This window comes from Lampetra fluviatilis, unplaced genomic scaffold (assembly GCF_964198595.1).
Source record: "Lampetra fluviatilis unplaced genomic scaffold, kcLamFluv1.1 SCAFFOLD_765, whole genome shotgun sequence".
Taxonomy (NCBI): Eukaryota; Metazoa; Chordata; class Hyperoartia; order Petromyzontiformes; family Petromyzontidae; genus Lampetra; species Lampetra fluviatilis.
Genome location: NW_027621471.1, coordinates 1 through 25,385, shown reverse-complemented (window position 1 = coordinate 25,385; position 25,385 = coordinate 1). Strand labels below are relative to the sequence as shown.

At 58.2% G+C, this 25,385-nt stretch overlaps 1 long non-coding RNA gene across 3 annotated transcripts; it reads right to left on the bottom strand.

The window, feature by feature from the left end:
• Positions 1–1,818: 1,818 nt before the first annotated feature.
• LOC144955306 (uncharacterized) lies at positions 1,819–20,665 on the bottom strand. 3 transcript variants are annotated; one of them, XR_013641603.1, is made up of 5 exons: positions 20,645–20,665; positions 18,546–18,707; positions 13,603–13,693; positions 9,538–9,611; positions 1,819–2,135 (listed from the first exon to the last, which is right to left on the bottom strand). It is a non-coding gene; the product is annotated as an uncharacterized LOC144955306 (long non-coding RNA). The 3 variants fall into 3 exon arrangements; XR_013641604.1 differs by lacking the exons at positions 18,546–18,707; positions 20,645–20,665 and adding an exon at positions 20,020–20,037 and having other exon boundaries at positions 1,826–2,135; XR_013641602.1 differs by lacking the exons at positions 18,546–18,707; positions 20,645–20,665 and having other exon boundaries at positions 1,827–2,135; positions 13,603–13,757.
• Between the last annotated feature and the right edge of the window lie 4,720 nt (positions 20,666–25,385).

Here is a 25,385-nt window from a genome sequence, read left to right as displayed (position 1 = left end):
CACCCACTCACTCAGCCACTCACTCCACCCACTCAGCCACTCACTCAGCCACTCACTCACTCAGCCACTCACTCACTCGCTCAGCACTCACTCACTCTCAGCACTCACTCCTCAGCACTCACTCAACCACTCACTCACTCAGCCACTCACTCAGCCAATCACTCACTCAACCACTCACGCAGCCACTCAACCACTCACTCACTCAGCCACTCAATCATCCACTCAACCACTCAGCCACTCACTCACCCAACCACCCACTCACCCACTAGCCACTCACTCACTCACTCAGCCACTCAATCACTCAGCCACTCACTCACTCGCTCACTCACTCAGCCACTCACTCACTCACTCACCACTCGCTCAGCCACTCACTCACTCACTCAGCCACTCACTCCAGCCAGCCCACCTCACTCAGCCACTCACTCACTCAGCCACTCAACCACTCACTCACTCACTCAGCCACTCACTCACCCAACCACCCACTCACCCACTAAGCCACTCACTCACTCACTCAACCACTCACCAGTCTCTCACCCATCCACTTACTCACCCACCCACTCACTCACCCATTCATTCACCCACCCACCCACCCTCCCACTCACTCACACACCAACCCACTCACTCACTCAGAACCGGCCATTATGAATCACCCACTCACCCACCCAGCCTGACCCGGCCAATATGGACCTATCAGCACTTTCAATACTTCCTGTCGAAGCCACAATGGCAATCAACACTCAGAATCAATCAGCCTGCATCGGTCATCGTCCACCCACTGGGAGACCGGGACATCGTGAACCCCACCCAGTGACACGGACATCGTGAACCCCACCCAGTGACACGGCCATCGTGAACCCCACCCACCCCACACGGCCATCGTGAACCCCACCCACCCACACGGCCGTCGTGAACCCACCCACCAACTCACCCACTCACCCATCCACCCACTCACCCACTCACTCACTTCACCACCCACCAACTCACCCACTCACCCACCCACTCACCCACCCACTCACCCACCCACTCACATCACTCACCCACCCACCCACTCACCCACCCACTCACTCACTCACCCACCCACTCACCCACCCACCCACTCACCCACCCACTCACCCAACCAGCCACCCACCCCTCCCCCCCCACCCACCCACCCCTCCCCCCACCCACCCACCCACCCCCCACCCCTCCCCCCACCCCCACCCCTCCCCCCACCCACCCCCCACCCCTCCCCCCACCACCCCTCCCTCCCCCACCCCCCCACTCCCCCCCTCCCCCCGCCCCCCCACTCCCCCCCTCACTGCCTCTTTCTCTCCCCGTCGACCCCCCCCACCCCCCCTCCCCCCACCCCCCCCCCCCTCTACTGCCTCTTTCTCTCCCCATCGACCCCCCCACCCCCACCCCTCCCCCCGCCCCACCCCAACCGCCCCCTCCCCCCACCCCCCCCAACCGCCCCCCTCCCCCCACCCCCCCTCCCCCCACCCCCCCCAACCGCCCCCTCCCCCACCCACCCCTCCCCCCCTCCCCCACCCCTCCCCCACCCCCCCCTCCCCCCTCTACTGCCTCTTTCTCTCCCCATCGACCCCCCCCACCCCGCCCCTCCCCCCGCCCCCCCCAACCGCCCCCTCCCCCCCACCCCCCTCCCCCCACCCCCCCCAACCGCCCCCTCCCCCCACCCCTTCCCCCCTCCCCCCTCCCCTCCCCCCACCCCCTCCCCCCTCTACTGCCTCTTTCTCTCCCCATCGACCCCCCCCACCCCCACCCCGCCCCTCCCCCCGCCCCCCCAACCGCCCCGGCCCCCGGCCCGACCCAGAGCCCCAGGGCCTTGTTAGCCCGGCTCACGATGGCCCCGTGCAGGGCCCCAAGCGCCCCCAGGGCCCCCCAACGTGTCCAGAGGGCCACCCCATCGGGCCCTCCCCCCCCGCCGCCGCCGCCGTGGAGAGTGTCCAAGGCCCCCCAAACGAGGGGGGCCACAGCGCAGGGAGCGCAGAGTAGCAGGGAGAGGCTGGCGAGGGGGGCACGACTTCGAGGGAGCGACATCAGGAGGAGGGCCGATGGGAAGGCCGAGGTGAGGTAGGCCAGTAGCCAGGAAGGCACTGGGGTGGTGAGGAGGTGAGGGAGGAGGTGAGGTAGGGAGGCTGTTGGGGGGAGAGAGGTGTTAGGCTGGGCGGTCAGTCACTTGGTCAGTCACTCACTCAGTCACTCACTCAGTCACTCACTCAGTCACTCACTCACTCACTCAGTCACTCAGTCACTCAGTCACTCACTGGGGTGGTGAGGAGGTGAGGGAGGAGGTGAGGTAGGGAGGCTGTTGGGGGGAGAGAGGTGTTAGGCTGGGCGGTCAGTCACTTGGTCAGTCACTCACTCAGTCACTCACTCAGTCACTCACTCAGTCACTCACTCACTCACTCAGTCACTCAGTCACTCAGTCACTCACTGGGTGGTGAGGAGGTGAGGGAGGAGGTGAGGTAGGGAGGCTGTTGGGGGGAGAGAGGTGTTAGGCTGGGCGGTCAGTCACTTGGTCAGTCACTTGGTCAGTCACTCACTCAGTCACTCACTCAGTCACTCACTCAGTCACTCACTCACTCACTCAGTCACTCAGTCACTCAGTCACTCACTGGGGTGGTGAGGAGGTGAGGGAGGAGGTGAGGTAGGGAGGCTGTTGGGGGGAGAGAGGTGTTAGGCTGGGCGGTCAGTCACTTGGTCAGTCAGTCACTCAGTCACTCACTCAGTCACTCACTCAGTCACTCACTCACTCACTCAGTCACTCAGTCACTCAGTCACTCACTGGGGTGGTGAGGAGGTGAGGGAGGAGGTGAGGTAGGGAGGCTGTTGGGGGGAGAGAGGTGTTAGGCTGGGCGGTCAGTCACTTGGTCAGTCAGTCACTCAGTCACTCACTCAGTCACTCACTCAGTCACTCACTCACTCACTCACTCAGTCACTCAGTCACTCAGTCACTCACTGGGGTGGTGAGGAGGTGAGGGAGGAGGTGAGGTAGGGAGGCTGTTGGGGGGAGAGAGGTGTTAGGCTGGGCGGTCAGTCACTTGGTCAGTCAGTCACTCAGTCACTCACTCAGTCACTCACTCAGTCACTCACTCACTCAGTCACTCAGTCACTCAGTCACTCACTGGGGTGGTGAGGAGGTGAGGGAGGAGGTGAGGTAGGGAGGCTGTTGGGGGGAGAGAGGTGTTAGGCTGGGCGGTCAGTCACTTGGTCAGTCAGTCACTCAGTCACTCACTCAGTCACTCACTCAGTCACTCACTCACTCACTCAGTCACTCAGTCACTCAGTCACTCACTGGGGTGGTGAGGAGGTGAGGGAGGAGGTGAGGTAGGGAGGCTGTTGGGGGGAGAGAGGTGTTAGGCTGGGCGGTCAGTCACTTGGTCAGTCAGTCACTCAGTCACTCACTCAGTCACCCACTCACCCAGTCAGTCACTCAGTCAGTCAGTCACTCACTCAGTCACTCAGTCACTCAGTCACTCACTCAGTCACTCACTCAGTCACTCACTCAGTCACTCACTCAGTCACTCACTGGGTGGTGAGGAGGTGGTGAGGGTGAGGGAGGAGGTGAGGTAGGGAGGCTGTTGGGGGAGAGAGGTGTTAGGCTGGGCGGTCAGTCACTTGGTCAGTCAGTCACTCAGTCACTCAGTCAGTCACCCACTCACCCAGTCAGTCACTCAGTCAGTCAGTCACTCACTCAGTCACTCAGTCACTCAGTCACTCACTCAGTCACTCACTCAGTCACTCACTCAGTCACTCACTCAGTCACTCACTCAGTCACTGGGGTGGTGAGGAGGAGGTGAGGGAGGAGGTGAGGTAGAGAGGCTGTTGGGGGGAGAGAGGTGTTAGGCTGGGCGGTCAGTCACTTGGTCAGTCAGTCACTCAGTCACTCAGTCAGTCACCCACTCACCCAGTCAGTCACTCAGTCAGTCAGTCAGTCAGTCACTCAGTCAGTCACTCACTCAGTCACTCAGTCACTCACTCAGTCACTCACTCAGTCACTCACTCAGTCACTCACTCAGTCACTCACTCAGTCACTCAGTCACTCACTGGGGTGGTGAGGAGGTGAGGGAGGAGGTGAGGTAGGGAGGCTGTTGGGGGGAGAGAGGTGTTAGGCTGGGCGGTCAGTCACTTGGTCACTCAGTCACTCAGTCACTCAGTCACTCACTGGGGTGGTGAGGAGGTGAGGGAGGAGGTGAGGGAGGAGGTGAGGTAGGGAAGCTGTGGGGGGAAGGGAGGGTGGTGTTAGGGCGGTCGGTCACTTGGTCACTCACTCAGTCAGTTACTCACTCACTCAGTCACTCAGTCAGTCAGTCACTAATTCACTCAGTCACTCACCCACTCACTCAGTCAGTCACTCACTCATTCAGTCACTCACTCATTCAGTCACTCACTCAGTCAGTCACTCACTCACTCAACCACTCACTCACTCAGTCACTCACTCAGTCACTCAGTCACTCAGTCACTCACTGGGGTGGTGAGGAGGTGGTGAGGGTGAGGGAGGAGGTGAGGGAGGGAGGCTGTGGGGCGAAGGGAGGGTGGTGTTAGGCTGGGCGGTCAGTCACTTGGTCACTCAATCAGTTACTCACTCAGTCACTCACTCAGTCACTCACTCAGTCACTCAGTCACTCAGTCACTCAGTCACTCACTGGGGTGGTGAGGAGGTGGTGAGGGTGAGGGAGGAGGTGAGGGAGGAGGTGAGGGAGGGAGGCTGTGGGGCGAAAGGAGGGTGGTGTTAGGCTGGGCGGTCAGTCACTTGGTCACTCAGTCAGTCAGTCAGTCACTCAGTCAGTCAGTTACTCACTCAGTCACTCACTCAGTCAGTCACTCAGTCAGTCACTCAGTCAGTCAGTCAGTCACTCAGTCACTCAGTCAGTCAGTCACTCAGTCAGTCAGTCACTCACTCGGTCAGTCAGTCACTCAGTCACTCAATCGGTCACTCACTCACTCACTCAGTCACTCAGTCACTCACTCGGTCACTCACTCACTCACTCACTCACTCAGTCAGTCACTCAGTCACTCACTCAGTCAGTCACTCAGTCAGTCACTCACCCACTCACTCAGTCAGTCACTCACTCATTCAGTCACTCACTCAGTCAGTCACTCACTCAGTCAGTCACTCACCCACTCACTCAGTCAGTCACTCACTCATTCAGTCACTCAGTCACTCACCCACTCACTCAGTCAGTCACTCACTCATTCAGTCACTCACTCATTCAGTCACTCACTCAGTCAGTCACTCACTCACTCAACCACTCACTCACTCAGTCACTCACTCAGTCACTCAGTCACTCAGTCACTCACTGGGGTGGTGAGGAGGTGGTGAGGGTGAGGGAGGAGGTGAGGGAGGGAGGCTGTGGGGCGAAGGGAGGGTGGTGTTAGGCTGGGCGGTCAGTCACTTGGTCACTCAATCAGTTACTCACTCAGTCACTCACTACTCAGTCACTCAGTCACTCAGTCACTCAGTCACTCACTGGGGTGGTGAGGAGGTGGTGAGGGTGAGGGAGGAGGTGAGGGAGGAGGTGAGGGAGGGAGGCTGTGGGGCGAAAGGAGGGTGGTGTTAGGCTGGGCGGTCAGTCACTTGGTCACTCAGTCAGTCAGTCAGTCACTCAGTCAGTCAGTTACTCACTCAGTCACTCACTCAGTCAGTCACTCAGTCAGTCACTCAGTCAGTCAGTCAGTCACTCAGTCACTCAGTCAGTCAGTCACTCAGTCAGTCAGTCACTCACTCGGTCAGTCAGTCACTCAGTCACTCAATCGGTCACTCACTCACTCACTCACTCAGTCACTCAGTCACTCACTCGGTCACTCACTCACTCACTCACTCACTCAGTCAGTCACTCAGTCACTCACTCAGTCAGTCACTCAGTCAGTCACTCACCCACTCACTCAGTCAGTCACTCACTCATTCAGTCACTCACTCAGTCAGTCACTCACTCAGTCAGTCACTCACCCACTCATTCACTCAGTCACTCAGTCACTCACTTACTCACTCAGTCAGTCACTCACTCAGTCACTCAGTCACTCACTCACTCAGTCAGTCACTCAGTCACTCACCCACTCATTCACTCACTCACTCACCCACTCACTCACTCAGTCAGTAGCCAGGAAGGCACTGGGGTGGTGAGGAGGTGGTGAGGGTGAGGGAGGAGGTGAGGAAGGAGGTGAGGGAGGGAGGCTGTGGGGGAAGGGAGGGTGGTGTTAGGGCGGTCGGTCAGTCACTTGGTCACTCACTCGGTCAGTCACTCACTCAGTCACTCAGTCAGTCAGTCACTCACTCGGTCAGTCAGTCACTCAGTCACTCAATCGGTCACTCACTCACTCACTCAGTCAGTCAGTCACTCACTCGGTCACTCACTCACTCACTCAGTCAGTCAGTCACTCAGTCACTCAGTCACTCACTCACTCAGTCAGTCACTCACTCACTCACTCACTCAGTCACTCACTCACTCAGTCAGTCACTCAGTCACTCACCCACTCATTCACTCACTCAGTCAGTAGCCAGGAAGGCACTGGGGTGGTGAGGAGGTGGTGAGGGTGAGGGAGGAGGTGAGGGAGGGAGGCTGTGGGGGGGAAGGGAGGGTGGTGTTAGGGCGGTCGGTCAGTCACTTGGTCACTCACTCGGTCAGTCACTCACTCAGTCACTCAGTCAGTCAGTCACTCACTCGGTCAGTCAGTCACTCAGTCACTCAATCGGTCACTCACTCACTCACTCAGTCAGTCAGTCAGTCACTCAGTCACTCACTCGGTCACTCACTCACTCACTCACTCAGTCAGTCACTCAGTCACTCACTCAGTCAGTCACTCACCCACTCAGTCACACACTCACCAACTTACTCAGTCACTCAATCACTCACTCACTCACTCATTTAGTAACTCACCCACTCACTCAGTCACTCACCCAGTAACTCACCCACTCACTCAGTCACTCACTCACCCCACTCACTCACCCACTGACTCACTCACTCAGTCACACACTCACCCACTCACTCAGTCACTCAGTCACTCGTGCACTCACTCAGTCACTCACTCACTCAGTCACACACCCACTCAGTCACACACTCACCCACTCAGTCACTCACCCACTCAGTCACTCACCCACTCAGTCACACACTCACCCACTCACTCACTCACACACTCACTCAGTCATCCACTCACCCACTCAGTCACTCATTCACTCAGTTACTCACCCACTCACTAACCCACCCACTCACTCAGTCACACACTCACTCAGTCACACACTCACCCACTCACACACTCACCCACTCACTCACTCACACACTCACTCAGTCATCCACTCACCCACTCAGTCACTCATTCACTCAGTTACTCACCCACTCACTAACACCCACCCACTCACTCAGTCACACACTCACCCACTCACACACTCACCCACTCACTCACTCACTCACACACTCACTCAGTCATCCACTCACCCACTCAGTCACTCATTCACTCAGTTACTCACCCACTCACTAACCCACCCACTCACTCACACACTCACCCACTCACACACTCACCCACTCACTCACTCACACACTCACTCAGTCATCCACTCACCCACTCAGTCACTCATTCACTCAGTTACTCACCCACTCACTAACCCACCCACTCACTCACACACTCACCCACTCACACACTCACCCACTCACACACTCACCCACTCACTCACTCACACACTCACTCAGTCATCCACTCACCCACTCAGTCACTCATTCACTCAGTTACTCACCCACTCACTAACCCACCCACTCACTCACACACTCACCCACTCACTCACACACTCACTCAGTCATCCCACTCACCCACTCAGTCACTCATTCACTCAGTTACTCACCCACTCACTAACCCACCCACTCACTCAGTCACACACTCACCCACTCACACACTCACCCACTCACTCACTCACTCACACACTCACTCAGTCATCCACTCACCCACTCAGTCACTCATTCACTCAGTTACTCACCCACTCACTAACCCACCCACTCACTCACACACTCACCCACTCACACACTCACCCACTCACTCACTCACACACTCACTCAGTCATCCACTCACCCACTCAGTCACTCATTCACTCAGTTACTCACCCACTCACTAACCCACCCACTCACTCACACACTCACCCACTCACACACTCACCCACTCACACACTCACCCACTCACTCACTCACACACTCACTCAGTCATCCACTCACCCACTCAGTCACTCATTCACTCAGTTACTCACCCACTCACTAACCCACCCACTCACTCACACACTCACCCACTCACACACTCACCCACTCACTCACTCACACACTCACTCAGTCATCCACTCACCCACTCAGTCACTCATTCACTCAGTTACTCACCCACTCACTAACCCACCCACTCACTCACACACTCACCCACTCACACACTCACCCACTCACACACTCACCCACTCACTCACTCACACACTCACTCAGTCATCCACTCACCCACTCAGTCACTCATTCACTCAGTTACTCACCCACTCACTAACCCACCCACTCACTCAGTCCCCCACTCACTCAGTCACCCACTCACTGATGCTGATGATACTACTGCTGATGATGATGATACTACTGATACTACTGCTGCTGCTACTGATGATGATGATACTACTACTGATGATGATACTACTGATGATGATGCTACTACTGATACTACTACTGATGATATTGCTGATGATGCTACTGCTACTGCTGCTGATGATACTACTGCTGATGATGATGATACTACTACTACTGATGATGATGATGATACTGCTGCTGATGATGCTACTACTTATACTACTGCTGCTACTGCTGCTGCTGATGCTACTACTACTGCTGCTACTACTGCTGATGATGATGATGATGCTACTACGACTGATGATGATACTACTACTGATGATGATGATACTACTGCTGCTGATGCTGCTGCTACTACTGATACTACTACTGATGATGATGCTACTGCTGCTGCTGATGCTGATAATACTGCTGATGATGATGCTACTGCTGCTGATGCTGCTACTACTGATGATGCTACTACTACTGCTGATGATGATGATGCTGATGATGTTGCTGATGATGATACTGCTACTGATGATGATGATACTACTACTGATGATGATCATGATACTACTACTACTGATGCTGATGCTGCTGCTACTGCTGATGATGCTACTACTACTGCTGATGATGATGATGCTGCTGCTGCTGATGCTACTGCTGCTGCTGCTGATGATGATGCTGCTGATGATGATGATACTGCTGATGCTGATGATGCTACTGCTGATGATGATGCTACTGCTGCTGCTGCTGATGATGATGCTGCTGATGATGATACTGCTGATGATGATGCTGCTGCTGATGCTGCTGCTGCTGCTGATGATGATGCTGATGATGATGATGCTACTGCTGCTGCTGCTGATGATGATGCTGCTGATGATGATACTGCTGATGATGATGCTGCTGCTGATGCTACTGCTGATGCTGATGATGCTACTGCTGATGATGATGCTGCTGATGATGATGATGCTGGGTTCACCTCTGAGCAGGACCAGGACCCACACGACGGCGTGGACTTGAAGCAGCCGCCTCACCTGGGACTTGAGCACCACGCTGAGGGAGTCGAGGGGGGAGCAAAGGTACAGACACAGCTCCCCCAGGTAGCCGCTAGCAGGCTCGAGGGGCAAGTGCTGTTACACACACAGACAAAGCTCCCCTAGGTAGCCTCTAGCAGGCTGTAGGGGCAAGTGCTGTTGCACACACACAGACAAAGCCCCCCCAGGTAGCCTCTAGCAGGGCTGTAGGGGCAAGTGCTGTTGCACACACACAGACAAAGCTCCCCCAGGTAGCCTCTAGCAGGCTGTAGGGGCAAGTGCTGTTACACACAAGGCTCCCCCAGGTAGCCTCTAGCAGGCTCTAGGGGCAAGTGCTGTTACACACAAGGCTCCCCCAGGTAGCCTCTAGCAGGGCTGTAGGGGCAAGTGCTGTTACACACACAAAGCCCCCCCAGGTAGCCTCTAGCAGGGCTGTAGGGGCAAGTGCTGTTACACACACAGACAAAGCTCCCCCAGGTAGCCTCTAGCAGGGATCAGGGAGTCAATGGGGGAGCAAAGGTACAGACAAAGCTCCCCCAGGTAGCCGCTAGCAGGGCTCGAGGGGCAAGTGCTGTTACACACACACAGACAAAGCTCCCCCAGGTAGCCGCTAGCAGGGCTGTAGGGCAAGTGCTGTTACACACACACACAGACAAAGCTCCCCCAGGTAGCCGCTAGCAGGGCTCGAGGGGCAAGTGCTGTTACACACACACACAGACAAAGCTCCCCCAGGTAGCCTCTAGCAGGGATCAGGGAGTCAATGGGGGAGCAAAGGTACAGACACAGCTCCCCCAGGTAGCCTCTAGCAGGGCTCGAGGGGCAAGTGCTGTTACACACACACACAGACAAAGCTCCCCCAGGTAGCCTCTAGCAGGCTCGAGGGGCAAGTGCTGTTACACACACACACAGACAAAGCTCCCCCAGGTAGCCGCTAGCAGGGCTCGAGGGGCAAGTGCTGTTACACACACACACAGACAAAGCTCCCCCAGGTAGCCGCTAGCAGGGCTCGAGGGGCAAGTGCTGTTACACACACACACAGACAAAGCTCCCCCAGGTAGCCTCTAGCAGGGATCAGGGAGTCAATGGGGAGCAAAGGTACAGACACAGCTCCCCCAGGTAGCCTCTAGCAGGGCTATAGGGGCAAGTGCTGTTACACACACACACAGACAAAGCTCCCCCAGGTAGCCTCTAGCAGGGCTCGAGGGGCAAGTGCTGTTACACACACACACAGACAAAGCTCCCCCAGGTAGCCTCTAGCAGGGATCAGGGAGTCAATGGGGGAGCAAAGGTACAGACAAAGCTCCCCCAGGTAGCCTCTAGCAGGGCTCGAGGGGCAAGTGCTGTTACACACACACAGACAAAGCTCCCCCAGGTAGCCTCTAGCAGGGCTGTAGGGGCAAGTGCTGTTACACACAAGGCTCCCCCAGGTAGCCTCTAGCAGGCTCTAGGGGCAAGTGCTGTTACACACACACAGACAAAGCCCCCCCAGGTAGCCTCTAGCAGGGCTCGAGGGGCAAGTGCTGTTACACACACACACACAAAGCTCCCCCAGGTAGCCGCTAGCAGGGCTGTAGGGGCAAGTGCTGTTACACACACACACACAAAGCTCCCCCAGGTAGCCTCTAGCAGGGCTGTAGGGGCAAGTGCTGTTACACACAAGGCTCCCCAGGTAGCCTCTAGCAGGCTCTAGGGGCAAGTGCTGTTACACACACACAGACAAAGCCCCCCCAGGTAGCCTCTAGCAGGGCTCGAGGGGCAAGTGCTGTTACACACACACACACAAAGCTCCCCCAGGTAGCCGCTAGCAGGGCTGTAGGGGCAAGTGCTGTTACACACACACACACAAAGCTCCCCCAGGTAGCCTCTAGCAGGGCTGTAGGGGCAAGTGCTGTTGCACACACACAGACAAAGCTCCCCCAGGTAGCCTCTAGCAGGCTCTAGGGGCAAGTGCTGTTACACACAGACAAAGCTCCCCCAGGTAGCCTCTAGCAGGCTCGAGGGGCAAGTGCTGTCACACACAAAGCTCCCCCAGGTAGCCTCTAGCAGGGCTGAGGGAGTCAAGGGGGGGTGCAAAGGGACAGATAAAGGTCCCCCAGGTAGCCTCTAGCAGGGCTCTAGGGGCAAGTGCTGTTACACACACACAAGGCTCCCCCAGGTAGCCTCTAGCAGGCTCGAGGGGCAAGTGCTGTTACACACAAGGCTCCCCCAGGTAGCCTCTAGCAGGCTCTAGGGGCAAGGGCTGTTACACACAGACAAGGCCCCCCCAGGTAGCCTCTAGCGGGCTGTAGGGGCAAGTGGTGTTACACACACAGACAAAGCCCCCCCAGGTAGTCTCTAGCAGGGCTGTAGGGGCAAGTGCTGTCACACACAAAGCTCCCCCAGGTAGCCTCTAGCAGGCTGTAGGGGCAAGTGCTGTTACACACACACAGACAAAGCTACCCCAGGTAGCCTCTAGCTGATGCTGCCGTCTACTGTCCAGAGAGAGAGTAGTTAATGAGTGGGTGAGTGAGTGAGGGGGTGGGTGAGAGGGTGAGTGGGTGAGTCGGTGGGTGAGTGAGTGGATGAGTGAGTGAGTGAGTGGGTGGGTGAGTGGGTGGGTGAGTGGGTGAGTGGGTGGGTGAGTGAGTAGGTGGGTGGGTGGGTGAGTGAGTGAGTGAGGGGGTGGGTGAGTGGGGTGAGTGAGGGGGTGAGTGAGGGGGTGGGTGAGTGAGTGGAGTGAGGGGGTGGGTGAGTGAGTGAGGGGGTGAGTGAGTGGGTGAGTGGCTGAGTGAGTGGATGAGTGGGTGAGTGAGTGGGTGAGTGAGTGAGGGGGTGGGTGAGTGGGTGGGTGGGTGGGTGAGTGAGGGGGTGAGTGGGTGGGTGAGCGAGTGAGTGAGTGGGTGAGTGAGTGAGTGAGGGGGTGAGTGGGTGGGTGGGTGGGTGGGTGAGTGAGGGGGTGGGTGAGTGAGTAGGTGAGTGGGTGAGTGGGTGGGTGAGTGAGGGGATGGGTGAGTGAGTGAGTGAGTAGGTGAGTGAGTGGGTGAGTGAGTGGGTGAGTGGGTGAGTGGGTGGGTGAGTGGGTGGATGAGTGGGGTGAGTGAGTGGGTGAGTAAGTGGGTGAGTGAGTAGTGAGTGAGTGAGTGGGTGAGTGGGTGAGTGGGTGAGTGAGTAGGTGAGTGAGTGAGTAGGTGAGTGGGTGAGTGAGTAGTGAGTAAGTGGGTGAGTGGGTGGTTGAGTGAGTGAGTGAGTGGGTGAGTGGGTGAGTGAGTGACTGGCTGAGTGGGTGAGTGAGTGGGTGAGTGGGTGAGTGGGTGGGTGAGTGAGTAGGTGAGTGAGTGAGTAGGTGAGTGGGTGAGTGAGTAGTGAGTAAGTGGGTGAGTGGGTGGGTGAGTGAGTAGGTGAGTGGGTGAGTGAGTGAGTGTGTGAGTGGGTGAGTGGGTGAGTGAGTGGGTGAGTGGGTGGGTGAGTGAGTAGGTGAGTGAGTGAGTGAGTGGGTGAGTGAGTGGGTGAGTGAGTGGGTGGGTGGGTGAGTGGGTGAGTGGGTGAGTGAGTGGGTGAGTGGGTGAGTGGGTGGGTGAGTGGGTGAGTGGGTGAGTGAGTGGGTGAGTGGGTGAGTGAGTGGGTGGGTGGGTGAGTGGGTGAGTGGGTGAGTGAGTAGGTAGTGAGTGAGTGGGTGAGTGGGTGAGTGAGTGGGTGGGTGAGTGGGTGAGTGGGTGAGTGAGTGGGTGAGTGGGTGAGTGAGTGGGTGGGTGGGTGAGTGGGTGAGTGGGTGAGTGAGTAGGTAGTGAGTGAGTGGGTGAGTGGGTGAGTGAGTGAGTGGGTGAGTGAGTGAGTGAGTGAGTGGGTGAGTGAGTAGTGAGTGAGTGAGTGAGTGGGTGAGTGAGTGGGTGAGTGAGTAGGTAGTGAGTGAGTGGGTGAGTGAGTGGGTGGGTGAGTGAGTGAGTGAGTGGGTGAGTGAGTGGGTGAGTGAGTAGGTAGTGAGTGAGTGGGTGAGTGAGTGGGTGAGTGAGTAGGTAGTGAGTAGTTGGTACCTGTGCGAATATCTGTGGGCGACTCGCTCCCTGTGGCTGAAGTCTGCGCCGTCAGTTCCAGGCGCACGAACTCCGAAACGACTGGACATGACTCACAACAACCACAACAACAACAACAACTACAACAACCACTACAACAACAACCACAACAACAACCACTACAACAACAACAACCACTACAACAACCACAACCACTACAACAACAACCACCACAACAACAACAACCACCACAACAACCACTACAACAACCACTACAACAACCACTACAACAACCACTACAACAACAACAACCACAACAACCACAACCACTACAACAACAACCACCACAACAACCACTACAACAACCACTACAACAACAACAACCACCACCACTACAACAACAACAACCACGTCAACAACAACCAGGTGAGTGAGTGGGTGAGTGGGTGAGTGGGTGAGTGGGTGGGTGAGTGAGTGGGTGGGTGAGTGGTGAGTGGGTGAGTGAGTGGGTGAGTGGGTGGGTGGGTGGGTGAGTGGGTGAGTGAGTGGGTGGGTGAGTGGTGAGTGGGTGAGTGAGTGGGTGAGTGGGTGGGTGGGTGGGTGAGTGAGTGAGTGAGTGGGTGGGTGAGTGGTGAGTGGGTGGGTGGGTGAGTGGGTGAGTGAGTGAGTGGGTGAGTGGGTGGGTGGGTGGGTGGGTGAGTGAGTGAGTGGGTGAGTGAGTGAGTGGGTGAGTGGGTGAGTGGGTGGGTGAGTGAATGAGTGAGTGGGTGGGTGGGTGGGTGAGTGAGTGGGTGAGTGAGTGAGTGAGTGGGTGGGTGAGTGAATGAGTGAGTGAGTGAGTGAGTGGGTGGGTGAGTGGTGAGTGGGTGGGTGAGTGAGTGAGTGGGTGGGTGAGTGAGTGAGTGGGTGAGTGAGTGGGTGAGTGGGTGAGTGGGTGAGTGAGTGGGTGAGTGGATGAGTGAGTGGGTGAGTGGGTGAGTGGGTGAGTGAGTGGGTGAGTGGATGAGTGAGTGGGTGAGTGGATGAGTGAGTGGGTGAGTGGATGAGTGGGTGGGTGAGTGAGTGAGTGAGTGGGTGAGTGGGTGAGTGGATGAGTGAGTGGGTGAGTGGATGAGTGGGTGGGTGAGTGAGTGAGTGAGTGGGTGAGTGGGTGAGTGAGTGGGTGAGTGAGTGAGTGGGTGAGTGAGTGGGTGAGTGGATGAGTGAGTGGGTGAGTGGGTGAGTGAGTGGGTGAGTGGGTGAGTGAGTGGGTGAGTGAGTGAGTGGGTGAGTGAGTGGGTGAGTGGATGAGTGAGTGGGTGAGTGGGTGAGTGAGTGGGTGAGTGAGTGAGTGGGTGAGTGAGTGGGTGAGTGGATGAGTGAGTGGGTGAGTGGATGAGTGGGTGGGTGAGTGGGTGAGTGAGTGGGTGAGTGGGTGAGTGAGTGGGTGAGTGGGTGAGTGAGTGGGTGAGTGGGTGAGTGAGTGGGTGAGTGGGTGAGTGAGTGGGTGAGTGAGTGGGTGAGTGGATGAGTGGGTGAGTGGGTGAGTGAGTGGGTGAGTGGGTGAGTGAGTGGGTGAGTGGGTGAGTGAGTGGGTGAGTGGATGAGTGGGTGAGTGGGTGAGTGGGTGAGTGGGTGAGTGAGTGGATGAGTGAGTGGGTGAGTGGATGAGTGGGTGGGTGAGTGGATGAGTGAGTGGGTGAGTGGATGAGTGAGTGGGTGAGTGGGTGAGTGAGTGGGTGAGTGGGTGAGTGAGTGGGTGAGTGGATGAGTGGGTGGGTGAGTGAGTGGGTGAGTGGGTGAGTGAGTGGGTGAGTGAGTGAGTGGGTGAGTGGGTGAGTGAGTGGGTGAGTGGATGAGTGAGTGGGTGAGTGAGTGGGTGAGTGGATGAGTGAGTGGATGAGTGGGTGAGTGGGTGAGTGAGTGGGTGAGTGAGTGAGTGGGTGAGTGGGTGAGTGAGTGGGTGAGTGGGTGAGTGAGTGGGTGAGTGGATGAGTGGGTGGGTGAGTGAGTGGGTGAGTGGGTGAGTGAGTGGGTGAGTGGATGAGTGGGTGGGTGAGTGGGTGGGTGAGTGGGTGGGTGGGTGAGAGGGTGAGTGGGTGAGTGGGTGAGTGAGTGGGTGAGTGGATGAGTGGGTGGGTGAGTGAGTGGGTGAGTGGGTGAGTGAGTGGGTGAGTGGATGAGTGGGTGGGTGAGTGGGTGGGTGAGTGGGTGGGTGGGTGAGAGGGTGAGTGGGTGAGTGAGTGGGTGAGTCGGTGGGTGAGTGAGTGGATGAGTGAGTGAGTGGGTGGGTGAGTGGGTGGGTGAGTGGGTGAGTGGGTGGGTGAGTGAGTAGGTGGGTGAGTGGGTGGGTGAGTGGGTGAGTGGGTGAGTGAGTGAGTGGGTGGGTGGGTGGGTGAGTGAGTGAGTGAGTGAGTGGGTGGGTGGGTGAGTGAGTGGGTGAGTGAGTGGGTGGGTGGGTGGGTGTGTGGGTGAGTGAGTGGGTGGGTAGGTGGGTGAGTGGTTGGGTGAGTGGTTGGGTGAGTGGGTGGGTGAGTGAGTGAGTGGGTGGGTGAGTGAGTGGGTGAGTGAGTGAGTGGGTGAGTGAGTGGGTGAGTGAGTGGGTGAGTGGGTGAGTGAGTGAGTGGGTGAGTGAGTGGGTGGGTGAGTGAGTGGGTGAGTGGGTGGGTGAGTGGATGAGTGGGTGGGTGGGTGAGTGAGTGAGTGAGTGGGTGAGTGGTTGGGTGAGTGGCTGAGTGGTTGGGTGGTTGGGTGAGTGAGTGGGTGAGTGGTTGGGTGAGTGGCTGAGTGGTTGGGTGAGTGGGTGAGTGGGTGGGTGGTTGAGTGGGTGAGTGAGTGGTTGGGTGAGTGGCTGAGTGGTTGGGTGAGTGGCTGAGTGGTTGAGTGAGTGGCTGAGTGGTTGAGTGAGTGGTTGGGTGAGTGGCTGAGTGAGTGAGTGGGTGAGTGGTTGGGTGAGTGGCTGAGTGGTTGGGTGAGTGGCTGAGTGGGTGGGTGAGTGGTTGGGTGAGTGGCTGAGTGGGTGAGTGGTTGGCTGAGTGGGTGAGTGGTTGGGTGAGTGGCTGAGTGGTTGAGTGGGTGAGTGAGTGAGTGGGTGAGTGAGTGAGTGGCTGAGTGAGTGAGTGAGTGGGTGAGTGAGTGGGTGAGTGGTTGGGTGAGTGGCTGAGTGGTTGGGTGAGTGACTGAGTGGTTGGGTGGTTGGGTGAGTGAGTGGGTGAGTGAGTGGTTGGGTGAGTGGCTGAGTGGTTGGGTGAGTGGGTGAGTGGGTGGGTGGTTGAGTGGGTGAGTGAGTGGTTGGGTGAGTGGCTGAGTGGTTGGGTGAGTGGCTGAGTGTTTGAGTGAGTGGGTGAGTGGCTGAGTGGTTGAGTGAGTGGCTGAGTGGTTGAGTGAGTGGTTGGGTGAGTGGCTGAGTGAGTGAGTGGGTGAGTGGTTGGGTGAGTGGCTGAGTGGTTGGGTGAGTGGCTGAGTGGGTGGGTGAGTGGTTGGGTGAGTGGCTGAGTGGGTGAGTGGTTGGCTGAGTGGGTGAGTGGTTGGGTGAGTGGCTGAGTGGTTGGGTGGGTGAGTGAGTGGGTGAGTGAGTGAGTGGCTGAGTGGTTGGGTGAGTGGTTGGGTGAGTGAGTGAGTGAGTGGCTGAGTGGGTGAGTGGGTGAGTGGTTTAGTGAGTGGGTGATTGAGTGGGTGAGTGAGTGAGTGAGTGGCTGAGTGAGTGAGTGAGTGGTTGAGTGAGTGGGTGGGTGAGTGGGTGAGTGAGTGAGTGGGTGGGTGGGTGGGTGGGTGGGTGGGTGAGTGGGTGAGTGAGTGGGTGAGTGAGTGAGTGGGTGAGTGGGTGAGTGAGTGGGTGGGTGGGTGACTGGGTGAGTGAGTGGGTGAGTGAGTGAGTGGCTGAGTGGTTGGGTGAGTGGTTGGGTGAGGGAGTGAGTGGCTGAGTGGGTGAGTGGGTGAGTGGTTGAGTGAGTGGGTGAGTGAGTGGGTGAGTGAGTGAGTGGCTGAGTGAGTGAGTGAGTGGTTGAGTGAGTGGGTGGGTGAGTGGGTGGGTGGTTGAGTGGGTGAGTGGGTGAGTGAATGGGTGGGTGGGTGAGTGAGTGGGTGAGTGAGTGAGTGGGTGAGTGAGTGGGTGAGTGAGTGGGTGAGTGAGTGAGTGGTTGGGTGAGTGAGTGGGTGAGTGAGTGGGTGAGTGAGTGGTTGGGTGAGTGAGTGGGTGAGTGAGTGGTTGGGTGAGTGGGTGAGTGGTTGGGTGAGTGGGTGAGTAAGTGAGTGAGTGGGTGAGTGAGTGGGTGGGTGGGTGGGTGAGTGGGTGAGTGAGTGGGTGAGTGAGTGGGTGAGTGAGTGAGTGGCTGAGTGGTTGGGTGAGTGGTTGGGTGAGTGAGTGAGTGGCTGAGTGGGTGAGTGGGTGAGTGATTGAGTGAGTGGGTGAGTGAGTGGGTGAGTGAGTGGCTGAGTGAGTGAGTGGTTGAGTGAGTGGGTGGGTGAGTGGGTGGGTGGTTGAGTGGGTGAGTGAGTGGGTGGGTGGGTGGGTGAGTGGGTGAGTGAGTGGGTGAGTGAGTGAGTGGCTGAGTGGTTGGGTGAGTGAGTGGGTGAGTGAGTGGTTGGGTGAGTGGGTGAGTGGGTGAGTGAGTGAGTGGGTGAGTGGGTGAGTGAGTGAGTGGGTGAGTGAGTGAGTGGTTGAGTGAGTGGCTGAGTGGTTGTGTGAGTGAGTGGGTGAGTGAGTGGTTGGGTGAGTGAGTGGGTGAGTGAGTGGTTGGGTGAGTGAGTGGGTGAGTGGTTGGGTGAGTGAGTGAGTGGTTGGGTGAGTGAGTGGGTGAGTGAGTGGTTGGGTGAGTGGTTGGGTGAGTGAGTGAGTGGGTGAGTGGCTGAGTGAGTTGGCTGAGTGGCTGAGTGAGTGGGTGAGTGAGTGGGTGAGTGGCTGAGTGGGTGGGTGAGTGAGTGGGTGAGTGGCTGAGTGAGTGGTTGGCTGAGTGGGTTCAGTGTTCGTCACTGAGGCTCCTCACCTCGCTGATTCCTCAGACACGTTAAAGATCTGAGCAGGCCCAGGCTTTTGAATGGGGGAGATGGTAGCTCTGGATTTCCCAGTCTGGATAAGCGCGAACATACGTGGTGAACCAATCGGAGTCACGTGGCCGTTGCTCCGACCAATAAGCGCGTGGCTTGTGCTTAACCGTGGTAAGAAATGTAAAAGCAGGTTACAGGTCGCCATTGGGGTCAAAGAAGGGAATTAAAAAATCGCGTTTTGTAAATAATTGTTTTAAAAGGGAGCCTTGTATCAGGATAATTGCCTATAACGTCGAATATCATATTCACTGTGCACCTTGTAAGGTCACGCACAGAGTGGCGTTAGTGACAGGGAACGTGTGAGTTGGTGGGTGAGTGGGTGATTGAGTGGGTGGGTGGGTTGGTGGGTGGGTGAGTGGGTGGGTGGGTGGGTGAGTGGGTGGGTGGGTGAGTGGGTGGGTGGGTGGGTGAGTTGGTGAGTTGGTGAGTTGGTGAGTTGGTGAGTTGGTGAGGTGGATGAGTGGATGGATGAGTGGGTGGGTGGGTGGGTGAGTGGGTGGGTGAGTTGGTGAGTGAGTGGTTAGGTGAGTGGGTGATTGAGTGGGTGGGTGGGTGAGTTGGTGAGTGGGTGGATGAGTGGGTGGATGAGTGGGTGGGTGAGTGGTTAGGTGAGTGGGTGATTGAGTGGGTGGGTGAGTTGGTGAGTGGGTGGATGAGTGGGTGGATGAGTGGGTGGATGAGTGGTTGGGTGAGTGGGTGGGTGGGTGAGTTGGTGAGTGGGTGGATGAGTGGGTGGATGAGTGGGTGGATGAGTAGGTGGGTGAGTGGTTGGGTGAGTGGGTGATTGAGTGGGTGGGTGAGTTGGTGAGTGGGTGGATGAGTGGGTGGGCTGGTGGGTGAGTGGGTGAATTGGTGAGTGGGTGGGTGGTTGAGTGAGTGAGTGGGTGGGTGAGTGAGTTAGTTGGTGAGTGAGTGGATGAGTGAGTTGGTGAGTGAGTTGGTGAGTGAGTGGGTGAGTGAGTGGGTGGGTGGGTGAGTGAGTGGGTGGGTGAGTGGGTGAGTGAGTGGGTGAGTGAGTGGGTGAGTGAGTGGGTGGGTGGGTGAGTGAGTGGGTGGGTGAGTGGGTGAGTGAGTGGGTGAGTGAGTTGGTGAGTGAGTGGGTGAGTGAGTGACTCAATCCCCTCCTTCATAATCCCCCAGTGGAATGTTGACCCCCTGTGGTTTGGCGAACCCCCCCTCCCACCACCAACCCCCCCCCCCCTCCCACCACCACAACCACCACCACTACAACCACCACCACAACCACCACCAACACAACCACCACCACCACCCCAACAACCACCACCCACCACAATTACCACCACCCCCCCCCACCAACACCCCCCCCCACCAACACCCCCCCCCCCACCAACACACCCCCCCCACCAACACCCCCTTCCCACCACAACCACCACCACCACAACCACCACCCACCACAACCACCACCACCCCCCACCAACAACCCCCCCCAACACCCCCCACCAACACCCCCCACCAACACCCCCCACCAACACCCCCCACCAACACCCCCCACCAACACCCCCCACCAACACCCCCCACCAACACCCCCCTCCCACCACAACCACTACCACCACAACCACCACCCACCACAACCACCACCACCCCCCACCCCCACCACCAACCCCCCCAACACCCCCTCCCACCACCACAACCACCACCCACCACAACCACCACCACCCCCCACCACCACCCCCCACCACCAACCCCCCCCAACACCCCCTCCCACCACCACAACCACCACCCCCACAACCACCACCCACCACAACCACCACCCCCACCACCAACCCCCCCCAACACCCCCCCCCAACACCCCCTCCCACCACCACAACCACCACCACCACCACCACAACCAACACCCCCACCACCAACCCCCCCCAACACCCCCCCCCAACACCCCCTCCCACCACCACAACCACCACCACCACCACCACAACCAACACCCCCACCACCAACCCCCCCCAACACCCCCCCCCCCCAACACCCCCTCCCACCACCACAACCACCACCACCACCACCACAACCAACACCCCCACCTCACCTTCCCACCCTTATCCGTTGTAAGGAATTCAACCGCCCTCCTCTTTGCCTACGGGTCGCGGCGAGGTTCAAAACGACAACGGCGGCGGCGGCGGCGTCTCGAAGCGCGATTTTTTAATCTCCTCCTCTCCACTCACTCAGGACCCGCCTGCATTTGAATAGGCAAGGGCGATTGTGAGGTTAACAAAGTAGTTCGAGCGATTAAAAAAAAAAACGTGGGAAGCTCTCCAGCGAGTCGAGCGAAGTGTTTAGACGTTCATCATCGCAACAACAACAACAACAACAAGAATAACGTTTTATTTTAAAAAAATAAATATAACGACTTATTATAATGTGGGCCTCCGTGCTACTAGGCCGCTTCGGGCCCCCGCGGCTTGCCTGCCTCGGCCGCCGCCTCGCCCTCGCCTCGTCCCCCGAAGCCCGCGACGCGAGGCCCGGGTCGGGGTCACGGGCCTGGCTGTCCAACTCGGCCCCTGCAGGCGGAGAACAACAGAAGTGGGTGGTGGTGGTTGTTGTGGTGGTGGTTGGGGGGGTGGTTGTGGTGGTGGGGGTGGTGGTGGTTGTGATGGTTTGTGGTGTTGGTTGGGGGGGGTGGTGGTGGTGGTTGGGGGGGTTGTGGTGGTGGTGGTGGTTGTGCTGGTTGTGGTGGTTGTGGGGGTGGTGGAGGTGGTGGTGGGGGTTGTGGTTGTGGGGGTGGTTGTGGTGGTTGTGGTGGGGGTGGTTGTGGTGATGGTAGTGTGGTGGTTGTGGTGGTTGTGGTCGTGGTGGTTGTGGTCGTAGTGGTGGTGGTTGTGGGGGTGGTGGGGGTGTTTGTTGTGGTGGTTGTGGTGGGGGTGGTTGTGGTGATGGTAGTGTGGGGGTTGTGGTCGTGGTGGTTGTGGTCGTGGTGGTTGTGGTCGTGGTGGGGTGGTGGTTGTGGTGATGGTAGTGTGGGGGATGTGGTGGTGGAAGGTGGTGGTTGTGGTGGTGGTGGTTGGGGTGGTGGTGGTTGGGGTGGTGGTGGTTGGGGTGGTGGTGGTTGGGGTGGTGGTTGTGGTGGTGGTGGGGGTGGTGGTTGTGGTGGTGGTGTTGGTTGTGGTGGTGGGGGTGGTGGTTGTGGTGGTGGTGTTGGTTGTGGTGGTGGGGGTTGTGGTGGGGGTTGTGGTGGTGGGGGTTGTGGTTGTGGCGGTGGTGGTGGTTTGTGGTGTTGGTGCGGGTGGTGTTTGTGGTGGTGGTGTTGGTTGTGGTGGTGGGGGTGGTGGTGGGGGTTGTGGTGGTGGTGGTTGTGGGGGTGGTGGTGTGGGGGTGGTTGTGGTGATGGTTTGTGGTGTTGGTGCGAGTGGTGGTTGTGGTGGAGGTGGTAATGGTAGTGTGGTGGTGGTTGTGGTGGTGGTGGAAGATGGTGGTTGTGGTGGTGGTTGTGTTGGTGGTGGTGGTGGTTGTGTTGGTGGTGGGGGTGGTTCTAGTGGTAGTGCGGGTGGTGGTTGTGGTGGTGGTGGGGGTGGTGGTTGTGGTGATGGTAGTGAGGAGGTGGTTGTGGGGGTGGTGGTTGTGGGGGTGGTGGTTGTGGGGGTGGGGATGGTGGGGGTGGTGGTTGTGGTGGTGGTGGTTGTGGTGGTTGTGGTGGTTGGGGGTGGTTGTGGTGGTGGTGGTTGGGGGGGAGGTGGTGTTTGTGGTGATGGTAGTGTGGGGGTGGGGATGGTGGTGGTTGTGGTGGTGGTTGTGGTGGTTGTGGGGGTGGTGGTGGTTGTGGTGGGGGTGGTGGTGTGGTGGGGGGGAGACAAAGGCGGCCGGGCGTGGTGGTTTTGGCCACCCACTCTGTGTGTGGTCTACAGTGCCGGCCTTAATAGGTGCTCGCTAACAGCACTTGCCCCTACAGTCGGTGAAGGCTACACAGGGCAACTTCTATTTGTTGGTGGGTGGTTGGGTGAGCGAGCGGTGTGGTGAGTGGCTGGGTGAGTGGCTGGCTGGGTGAGTGGCTGGCTGGGGTGAGTGAGTGGGTGGGGTCAGTGAGTGGGTGAGTGGGTGGGTGAGTGAGTGAGTGGGTTAGTGAGTGAGTGAGTGGGTGGGTGAGTGGCTGGGTGAGTGGGTGGGTGGGTGGGTGAGTGGGTCAGTGAGTGGGTGAGAGAGTGAGTGGGTGGGTGAGTGGGTGGGTGGGTGGGTGAGTGGGTGGGTGAGTGGGTGGGTGAGTGGGTGGGTGAGTGGGTGGGTGGGGTCAGTGAGTGGGTGAGTGGGTGGGTGGGTCGGTGAGTGAGTGGGTGAGCGGGTGGGTGAGTGGGTGAGTGAGTGGGTGGGTGGGTGGGTGGGTGAGTGAGTGAGTGAGTGGGTGGGTGGGTGAGTGGGTGAGTGGGTGGGTGGGTCAGTGGGTCAGGGAGTGGGTCAGTGAGTGGGAGAGAGGGTGGATGAGTGAGTGGGTGGGTGAGTGGGTCAGTGAGTGGGTGAGAGAGTGAGTGGGTGGGTGAGTGGGTGGGTGAGTGGGTGGGTGAGTGGGTGGGTGAGTGGGTCAGTGAGTGGGTGAGAGAGTGAGTGGGTGGGTGGGTGGGTGAGAGGGTCAGTGAGTGGGTGAGAGGGTGAGTGGGTGGGTGAGTGGGTGGGTGAGTGGGTGGGTGAGTGGGTGGGTGAGTGGGTGGGTGAGTGAGTGAGTGGGTGGGGTCAGTGAGTGGGTGAGTGGGTGGGTGGGTCAGTGAGTGAGTGGGTGAGTGAGTGAGTGGGTGAGAGAGTGAGTGGGTGGGTGAGTGGCTGGGTGAGTGGGTGGGTGGGTGAGTGGGTCAGTGAGTGGGTGAGAGAGTGAGTGGGTGGGTGAGTGGGTGGGTGAGTGGGTCAGTGAGTGGGTGAGAGAGTGAGTGGGTGGGTGGGTGGGTGAGTGGGTCAGTGAGTGGGTGAGAGGGTCAGTGAGTGGGTGAGAGGGTGAGTGGGTGGGTGAGTGGGTGAGTGGGTGGGTGGGTGAGTGGGTGGGTGAGTGAGTGAGTGGGTGGGGTCAGTGAGTGGGTGAGTGGGTGGGTGGGTCGGTGAGTGAGTGGGTGAGTGAGTGAGTGGGTGAGAGAGTGAGTGGGTGGGTGAGTGGCTGGGTGAGTGGGTGGGTGGGTGAGTGGGTCAGTGAGTGGGTGAGAGAGTGAGTGGGTGGGTGAGTGGGTGGGTGAGTGAGTGGGTGAGTGAGTGAGTGAGTGGGTGAGTGAGTGGGTGAGTGAGTGACTGAGTGAGTGAGTGAGTGGGTGAGTGAGTGAGTGGGTGAGTGGGTGAGGGAGTGGGTGAGTGAGTGGGTGAGCGGGTGAGTGGGTGGGTGGGTGGGTGACTGAGTGAGCGGTGTGGTGAGTGCAGGGTGAGGGTGACCTTCGTGAGTCGTGATGGAGAGCTGATCGAGTCGTGGGGCCGCGTGGGAGACTCCCTCCTGGACGTGGTGGTGGACCGCAACCTCGACATCGACGGATTCGGTAGCGCTCACTCACTCACTCACTCACCCACTCACCCACTCACCCACTCACTCACCCACCCACTCACTCACTCACCCACTCACTCACCCACCCACTCACTCACTCACTCACCCAGCCACTCACCCAGCCACTCACCCACCCACTCACCCACTCACTCACCCACCCACTCACTCACCCACCCACTCACCCACTCACCCACTCACCCACCCACTCACCCACTCACTCAACCAGCCACTCACTCACCCACTCACTCACTCACTCACCCACTCACACACTCACTCACTCACTCAGTCACCCACTCACTCACTCACCCACTCACTCACTCACTCACTCACCCACTCACCCACTCACTCACTCACTCACTCACCCACTCACTCACTCACCCACTCACCCACTCACTCACTCACTCAGTCACCCACTCACTCACTCACCCACTCACTCACCCACTCACCCACTCATTCACTCACTCACCCACTCACTCACTCACTCACCCACTCAATCACTCACTCACCCACTCACTCACTCAGTCACCCACTCACTCACTCACCCACTCACTCACTCACTCACCCACTCATTCACTCACTCACTCACCCACTCACTCACTCACCCACTCACCCACTCACTCACTCACTCAGTCACCCACTCACTCACTCACTCACTCACCCACTCAGCCACTCACTCACCCACTCACTCACCCACTCACTCACTCACCCACTCACTCACCCACTCACTCACTCACTCACTCACCCACTCACTCACTCACCCACTCACCCACTCACTCACCCACTCACTCACTCACTCACCCACTCACTCACTCAGTCACCCACTCACTCACTCACTCACCCACTCACTCAGTCACCCACTCACTCAGTCACCCACTCACTCACCCACTCACTCAGTCACCCACTCACTCACCCACTCACCCACTCACTCACTCACTCACCCACTCACCCACTCACCCACTCACTCACCCACTCACCCACTCACTCACCCAGCCACTCACCCAGCCACTCACTCACCCACTCACCCACTCACTCACCCACCCACTCACTCACTCACCCACCCATCCACCCACCCACTCATCCACCCACTCACCCACTCACTCACTCACCCACCCATCCACCCACCCACCCACCCACCCACCCACTCACTCACTCACTCACCCTCTCACTCACTCACCCACTCACTCACTCACCCACTCATCCACCCACCCACCCACTCACTCACTCACTCACCCACTCACTCACTCACCCACTCACTCACTCACCCACCCATCCACCCACCCACCCACCCACTCACTCACTCACTCACTCACTCACCCACTCACTCACT